At 59.7% G+C, this 7,941-nt stretch overlaps 2 long non-coding RNA genes across 3 annotated transcripts; one reads left to right on the top strand and one right to left on the bottom strand.

The window, feature by feature from the left end:
- Nucleotides 1–2,586: 2,586 nt before the first annotated feature.
- LOC119048795 (uncharacterized) lies at nucleotides 2,587–7,694 on the top strand. 2 transcript variants are annotated; one of them, XR_008390143.1, is made up of 4 exons: nucleotides 2,587–2,698; nucleotides 3,736–4,613; nucleotides 6,019–6,408; nucleotides 6,518–7,694. It is a non-coding gene; the product is annotated as an uncharacterized LOC119048795 (long non-coding RNA). The 2 variants fall into 2 exon arrangements; XR_008390142.1 differs by having other exon boundaries at nucleotides 6,019–7,694.
- LOC119048796 (uncharacterized) lies at nucleotides 3,682–5,031 on the bottom strand. The gene is made up of 3 exons (XR_005082397.2): nucleotides 4,711–5,031; nucleotides 4,501–4,610; nucleotides 3,682–3,894 (listed from the first exon to the last, which is right to left on the bottom strand). It is a non-coding gene; the product is annotated as an uncharacterized LOC119048796 (long non-coding RNA).
- Nucleotides 7,695–7,941: the final 247 nt, after the last annotated feature.

The raw sequence follows: 7,941 nt of genomic DNA, 5'->3' as shown, positions 1-7,941 counted from the left end.
CAGCCCCAGTCGGGGCCAGGTGGCCCTTCTGGACCCCAGCCCCGGGGCCCACACTGCTGGCCACGGGCACAGGCCCCAGACCCGGGCGTGGAGAGCCTGCAGGCCTGCCTCTGTCCTCATCCCAGTGCCCCCCGTGACAGGATGGGGCTCTGCTGAGATGGGGTATTGTCCCGGGGAAGTGACCAAGCCCACTTCACGCTTGTCTGGCTTTATCCTGGGGAGACCCCAAGGCCTCAGTTTAGGGCTTCAGCTAGAGACCCTCTTCCACGCAGGATGAGACGTGACTTTGCTCTAAATAGATATATTATTTGTAGGGAGATGTTCACCATCAACGAATGAGAGAAGACAGCCCCGTAACTTACACAAAAATAGACTTGTGTTTCGATGTGTTTGAGGGCTGGAGAAATCTCTTGGTCCCTCTGAAATGGATGGACTTTTGTCATCCAGGGTGCTATCGGCTGTTCAGAAGACCAGCCCTCAGTGCCCCTCATTCAGGCCCCAGAGGATGGATGGTGGCAGCGGTCAGCGAGTTGGCACGCAGGCTGTGGTGGCCCTCGCCCGCCAGAAGGAAACCCATTTTCGCTATCCAGTTGCTGCCTACAGCCTCGAGGTCTGGGTTGGTAGTTGCTGCTCTGCGGGGTGTTTCCTACTGCCTGCCTACTGGTGCAGGTGGGCACAGTGCGGCCATCCATCCATCCATCCATCCATCCATCCATCCATCCATCCATCCGTGCCCCTCTTCTGGGTGGGTGGGGCAGGGAGGTGGAGGGGGAACAGGCTGACAGGGCGTGTGGGTCCCAGGTGAGCCGTGGGATGGGCCTGTGGGCTCCCGTTGCTTATTCAACCTTCCTGGGTGACTTAAGCTTTCTGCCACTGCCCCTCTTTGTCCTGTGCGTCCCCTCCCCACATGGGGTTTGTCTACGGCGACAACACACCCGCATCCAGGTACTTTCTGACCTTCACAGCCCCGACCCTGGGATCCTTGCACAGCTCTGTGAGGTGGCCACTGTCACTATTTCTGTTTTGCAGATGGGGACACTGAGGCAGAGAGCCTGTGTCACCCCGGGGTCACACCGAGCTGAATTTGAGCCCAGGCAGTCCGGTTGCTGGGTCTGGCCCTGCCTCTCGGGCTGAGCAACCGCACTCTGGGAAGGCAGCGGTGTGAGGGAGAGCGCCTGCAACCTGGACACAGGAGCCCTGGGCTCCAGGTTGGTTATGAGACCGTTGTCCGGGTGACTGAAAAGCCAACGGCCCCCCCGCTCCCCCACCTCTCCTCCAGGCTGTGGGGCTCCCTCCGTGGGGTTTGTGCTTCCATGTAGGTGGCACTGGTTGTTGGACGTGTACTGGCTGCCTGCGGCACCCACGCCCGCCCGCCTGTGTGCTGGAGGTGGGCTGCTGAGCTGCTGTTTCCGAGCAGAACGCCCGACAGACGCAGCCCCGTGGTGTCCGGAGGATGATGACACAGCACAGCTGCGACGCACGTTGGTCACCGTCATCCTCCTTACACGTGCTGGGGCCATCGGAACTCGGGAGAGGCAGGGTGGGCATGACCCCCAGTGAAGACGTGGCCCTGCCAGCCACACAGGGAGGGGACGGCCGGGGCAGCTTGGCACTGACACGGGGCTGGGAAGGGTGCCCGGCTGGAGTGAGCGTGACCTGCCAGGGAGTGTGAGCCTCGTGTCTGGTTGAGAAGCTGGCAGAGGAGACGGGCTTCTGGCCGTGAGAAGCCGAGCCGGGAACGTGGGATGGGACGCTGCCCTCCCCCGCGAGCACTGGCCTGACGGACTGTGGTCTTGCCCCCAGCAAAGAGTTCTCGCTTTGCTGGGGTTGTTGACTCTCTGTGCTCTCACTTTGGCTCGGCAGCACCTTCTCCCTCTTCATCCTCTGAAAGCTTCTGGGATCCACTGGTGCACACAGTTTCACAGCGGGCTTCCTTCCCTTGGCACGACCTCCCGAGCATTTTCTCACATGTTCTGGTTTTCTATAATTCTTTCAAATGACTGAAGAATATTCGGCCAGGTGACTCAACCATTTACTTAAGCAACCAGTCAACCATAGCTGGTCACTACTTAATAGTGGATTCATTCAACGACTACCCCTGCCTGTCAGCTGCATGGCACCTGGCGGGCCGCGTGGGGGGTGCTATTGATGGAAAGCAAAGCCACATATAAACATGTTTATTGCAAAGGGCTCAGGGCACCCTGGCAGGACCTGGCACTAGACTGAGGCATGGTGGCTGCGGAGTGACGTCTGGGCTGAGGTCTGGAGAAAATGTAAAATTGAACAAGCCAGGGGGTCTGAGGGTGGGCTGTAGACTGTCTTGACTCAGTCAGATGTATTTCTGGTTGTCTGCTTATTCGAGTAGCATGGAGCCTGTTCCGTGGGACCGAGACACATCTGTTCATCGCACACAGAATAGAGGGCCACACAGTGCATCCTTGTACACGAGAGGTCCTTGCACGTAGCTCAGGTGTGCTGCTTAGATTAGACCCCTCAGAGTGGAGTGGCTCATGGCTGAGTGCTGCAGACCTTTGCAAGGGCCAGTTGCTGTTCTTGACCTTAGCAACTGTTCTTTTCCTTTCCAGACTCCAGACTTTTGCAAGCACCTCCCAAGACCACGGACCAAGAAGCATTTCAGCCGGCACCTGCTGTGGCCCACCCCTCTGCTCCTTAACAGGGCCCCCAGATCCTGAGCCTGGTGGGTACCCCGTCTGTGTGCAGACAGGGTTGGCTCAGCTCTCGGGAGCAGCCCAGTGCCCGAGCCTGGGACCTGGGGTTTGATGGGAAGCTGAGTAGAGAGGGATGTCTAGTGATGAGAGGGGTTTCTTTCCCCCTTCTTTGGGGTAGAGAAGGCTGGAGACTAGACCCCTGGGCCTAGAGGAAGAGGCAGAAGTAAGTGGGGTTCACCTTTGGCCTCTTTCCTCCTCCCCCAACTAGTGGTTTCCACTGGCCAATGGCTTTGCAGGGCTGCTGCGGAGGATGGCAGGTGGGGAGGGAGCCCTGGCAGGAGCTGGTGCTGGAGAAGGACATGATTCTGCAGATCCCGGAGCTGCCGGGCTGCCTGAGACAGATGCAAAGGAGAGGGAAAGGCCTGGGTGCTCTCCAAAGGTTGGGGAAGGTGGGCTCACACACCCTTCCAGCCCTACTCTGGGCCTCCCGCAGGCTGCGGCCACCAGCTTGGTAAAGCAGCCAGTGGGCGACCGTGCTCAGGAGTGACAGTGGGGGTGGCTTCTTCAGTGGGGCGCACTTGCCCTTCATTCCAACCTGAGCCTCCTGTACTGGGCGCTCCTAGCTGGCAGGGCACCCAGAACAGCCCGTCAGTGAGTGTGCTCTGTCCTGTCATCAGGCTCCACCGCGGCCCCCTGACTCTCCTGGTGTCCTCAGAGCCTGCGGTGAGGAGGGGCTGGTCTCCGTCCGCTCATGGGCTTGGGGGTGGCGCATCGGCTGCCCCGGGCTCCCTACAGCTCCCTCCTTCTGTGGCTCCGAGGAGCTCCGGATCCTCAGCTGGCTCACCCTGAAGGCTTTCCTGCCTCCCGAGGGCCCTGGGAGAGAAGAGCCGCCCCCATTGGGTGTTTGGGCCTCTTCCTTCTTCCCTGGGCTTGGCTGCCCTCCTCCCACCAACCCTGGACCCACTTAACGTCTGTTTATTGTTATTTTAAAAGGCACTTTTTTCCAATAATGCTGCCACACTGGAAGGAGTTTTTATTTACACTCTTGCAATATGTTTACTTTCAGCCCGAAGTCAGATGGATGGTGGTTTCACATCAAAAGTGAGACCTGGTGTCTGAGTCCAGGGCAGCCGGGTCTTTGGCAGGTTTGCACACCCCTCCGGGCATGGGGGGTGGCGACCGCCCAGTGGGGGATGTGGGGGCTGATGTGCGGCCCACATGTGACCTGTGTGTTTAGAGAAGTGCGTGTGAGCCGACAGGCGGGCCCACTGCAGAGCTTCGGGGGGTGTGGCGAGGAGAGGCTCCCGCTGAACTGCCACAGAGCCGAAGCCCACAAGAACTTCCTTCTGAAAAAACGGGATGGACGTTCATTTCTCTATCACATGGAAGAAATCTGGAAGCGAGCAGTCCCAGCCTGGCGGGCATTCAGTAATGGGGGCTGGCTTCCTGCATCCTGCCGTAGCCCCCATCCTAGTTCATGACAAGGGTGTCGCCTAGGCCCAGTGCGGCTCTGGGGCTCCAGCCTCCAAGTCAGGACACAGACGGCTGGGCCCTGTGCACCTTCCTTATCTGAGAATCCTTTTCTCTTCACCGGTTCCCTATGCTCGGCCTGCAGGCCTGCTATTCAGGGCCTGGGTCCTCTCAGGACCACCGTAGGCCTGAGGGGCCAGGCACTGTCCTAGGGTGAGATTCCAGGGCCTGGGAGGGCTGCCCCCCCATCACCCCCCCCCCCCAAGCAGCCGATGGTTAAATGGGGGAAGTGGGTGGGGCTTGGCTGAGAGAGATTTGCACACAAAACCTCAGAGAGAGGAGCTTATCAACAACCTACTACCTGTCTGGCTTCCATGCCCTCTTTCCCAGTGACTTGGAGAAGTGACGGCGTTGTCCCCTTCAGCCAGGGCAGAAACAGAGGACAGCCTGGCAGCCGATGCAGTCCCGTGGCTGGTAAGGAAGGGAAAGGCCCGGGAGGGTGAGGCGACAGGAGGGGTGCCGCTTTCCCGAGGGCAGAGAAGGCCCAGCCCGCCTGAGCTTCCTCACGTACCCAGGGCGCCTGCCTGCTCTGCATTCCAGTCCAGAGTCCCAGCTGTCCCCCGGGAGCAGACGGCTGGCAGCCCGAGTCCCACAGGAAGCCGGGACCTCGTCACTGCCCTGTGGGCGGTGCATTCCAGAGGCCCCTTGGGAGGCTGCCCCGGATCCGGGCCTGGCTGCCTTCCCCTGGGGGCCCGGCGGCCTCCTCCCGCTACGTGACTGCCTGCGTGTGCACAGGCCTGGCCCCGTGTGGGTGTGCGCCTGGGGCCTGGAGTGGTGCAGAGAGGACTTGTCATCTGAAACAGACCAGCAGGCAGAGACGTCAAAGCCGGTGGCAGCGCTACCCCGTGTGGGGTGAACATGCTGCTGCTTTTTTTAGCTTGACCACCTGTGAGCAGCGGGGGCTGGGACAGGTGACACAGGTGGTGACTGGGGAGGGTGCATTGGCAGAGCGTGCCAATGTTGGTGGCCTACCACCCCCCTTGGAGCCTGGGTCCCCGGGTAGGGGACAGGAGCCGTTCCTCATGGTTTTTGGTGTCTGGGGTTGTTTTCAAACATGGGGTTCCAGAGCCAACGGCTGACATAGGAAAGCTTCAGGACTTGCACGTGTTAAGGCAAAGTAGTATAACATGGGGCGGGGGCGGCGCCTGCGTTTGCTTTTCTGGGCGGGCTCAGCAGGAAGTGCGAAGTGCACAGCGCCTGGTCGCTGGGCAGACAAAAGCCAGGCAAGCCGAGCCACGGGAGGCAGCAGACTTCAGCTGGAACAAGCAGGCTGGGGGCTGGGGTGGTCAGCACCTTGCAGCCCACGTGGTGGCCACGGGGCCACTTGGAGGAATCGGGTGGTCAACAGTTGGGGAGGCGGCTACAGGCCCTGCCTGCCAGCTATCATCCAGTAACGCCGCAGGTTAACACAGGGATGGGCAGAAGCAAGTTAATAATAATAGCGAATAATATAATAATTAATAAATAATAGTATGAGAATAAACTCTAAGTTTTGTGTATGCGCTACTTAGGTCCGTGTAAACCTACTTTTGCCGGCCCCGTGGATACCATGGTTCGATTCAAGGAGGGCCCGGTCCTGGAGGCGTCCCCGAAACAGCACTGCGTCAGAGCAGAGCTGTGGTTCTGGCTCGGCTCCGCTTCCGCACCCCACACACAGGGAGGTGGTTTTGTTTTGGCAGGAAGCGTCTCCATCAGGTGCCTGCTTTACGGGGCGGGCCCCTCACCTGGCTCGGCTTCCCACTAGAAGAAATTGGTTCAGTGAGTCACTTGCGTGATGGGTTTGGGGATTTGACCACACCCAAGCTTCCTACTCCACCAGAAACGCCCGCGATGCTGCAGCCTCAGCCTCCCGGAGCTTCCCAGTGCAAACCAGCCTGGCACCAAGGGCTGGGGAGGGCGGAACGCCCTCAGCGGCTCTGTCGGGCCAGTGGATGTGAACGCCCCCTGCCATCACCGCTTTCCCCTTCCACGCACCTGCCGCCCCAGCCAACCCACCCTGTGCCTCGGGCTAAGTGTGGCCGCCCCGGTGCCTGATGCAGTGGCTGTGTCCGCTCCACCTCCAAGCCCGGCCAGTGCTGCTCCCCGCTGGGAGCTCCACCCCGGCAGGTGCACGGCGGCCTCCTGGGCCTCACTGCCCTGGCCCGAGGCAGTGGGCTGCCCGGGAACCCAGGGTCTCCATGGAGGTGACAGACCTGCCCACGGACACTAGGTCAGTGGCTCACATGCAAACCCAGTGTCCGAGGGGGTAGGTGGCCAGGGTGTGTGTGTACACGTGTATGTATTATTGTATTTAATCTGATCTTGACCATTTCTTGCAGCAATATTTTGTCAACACCATGGCATTTGGCCATCACCTATAATTTGCGTATGTGCAACATTTCCCAGGCTGCTGCTGGGGGTCCGTGGGCCGATCGGTTGAGGAAATACTGGTGTAGACCGAATGTTGAGGAGCTCACACTCTGTAATTTGGCCAACCAGCCCATCATCCCTGTCCCTTGCTCTCCCCAAACAAGAGAGCTTTTCATTGAGAGAGTTCTGAAACGCTTTTTGGGGTTAGCGTGACAGGCCCCAGAAACCAGGCTGGAAGACCCCAGGACTGTGCAAGGGACGTGGGGCGTGGGATGCGGAGCAGCCTGTCTGGGGCATGCCCGGGCACATGTGGCCCCTGTGCCAATTGTGTGCATGGGACAGGCCAATGTCCACTTTGTGTGCAAAGGTCTGTTCTTTCCAGGATTCGCACGCAGGGAGCGAGGCTGAGCCTGCCCGGTCCAAGGCACTTCTTTGGAGCAACGTCGCAGAGACATGCGGGCTGGAGGGCAAGGTTCCTGTCTGGTCTCTGAACAAAGAGTTACTTACGGTTGCCCAGCCTTCATTTGAAAAAGCTGCATCGTGGCCACAGCCTCAGTTTCTCCCTCTGAAAACGGGGGTTCTGATAGCTCCTGCCCCAGAGGACGCTGGGAGGATCCCACAGGCTGACGCGTGCAAAGCCTGGGCATAGCAGAGCACAGAAAGGGTCATGGGCTCCGGGTCCCAGTTCCACGGTGGATGTCCTAGGTGTGTGAGCCCTTGGAGCTCCAGTGGGCTCTTCTGGGACCTTGGAGGCCTTTGAGGGTCGAATTATCCAGGCTTGTCCTGGCCAGCAGAGGGGGTGGCCTTCCTCTGCCATGCCTGCTAGTTGATGGGCTCCTTGTGACAGCAGTTTTCAATGGAGGCCGATTCATTCCTTCACTCATTCATTCGTTTGTTTGTTCACAACATGCTTTCTTTGGGTTCAGCACGTGTCTGCCCTGGGGCCACCACAGGCACTGTGGCCATCTTTAGCCTCATGGGGCTTAGGTCCCAGGGAGGGAGACCATTAGCCATGTGCAAATCGAGGGACAGTGACAGGGGTGGGGACATCAGCACTTTAGCTCCACTGTCAGATTGGTCCTGGGAGGGGCATCGAAGAGACAGCCAGTGAATCAGTGCCTGGGACACGGTCCGAGCAGAGGGCAGGACAGGTGCCCAGCTGGACCTGGGTTGGGTGGGTTGGGTGGGTTGGGTGGGTGGAGTGGTAGGGATGTGAGGGGAGGGGCTGGGAGATAAAGGGTCCGGTGGATGGCAGACCCTGTTTGGCCTGGAAGGTGCCCAGAGGACCCGTCTTCCTTGGCTGGAGGTGCTCAGCTCGGGTGGGTGGACAGAACCCACGTCCTCAAGAGCTTGCTGTAGACGTGCAGTATGGGTGTGGGTCCCAGCCAGTATG

Source organism: Artibeus jamaicensis, unplaced genomic scaffold, assembly GCF_021234435.1.
Source record: "Artibeus jamaicensis isolate MK-2021 breed Jamaican fruit bat unplaced genomic scaffold, CSHL_Jam_final scaffold_474, whole genome shotgun sequence".
In the NCBI taxonomy this organism is placed as follows: Eukaryota; Metazoa; Chordata; class Mammalia; order Chiroptera; family Phyllostomidae; genus Artibeus; species Artibeus jamaicensis.
The sequence above is the reverse complement of the archived record's forward strand: the minus strand, read 5'-3'. Positions and strand labels throughout refer to the sequence as shown.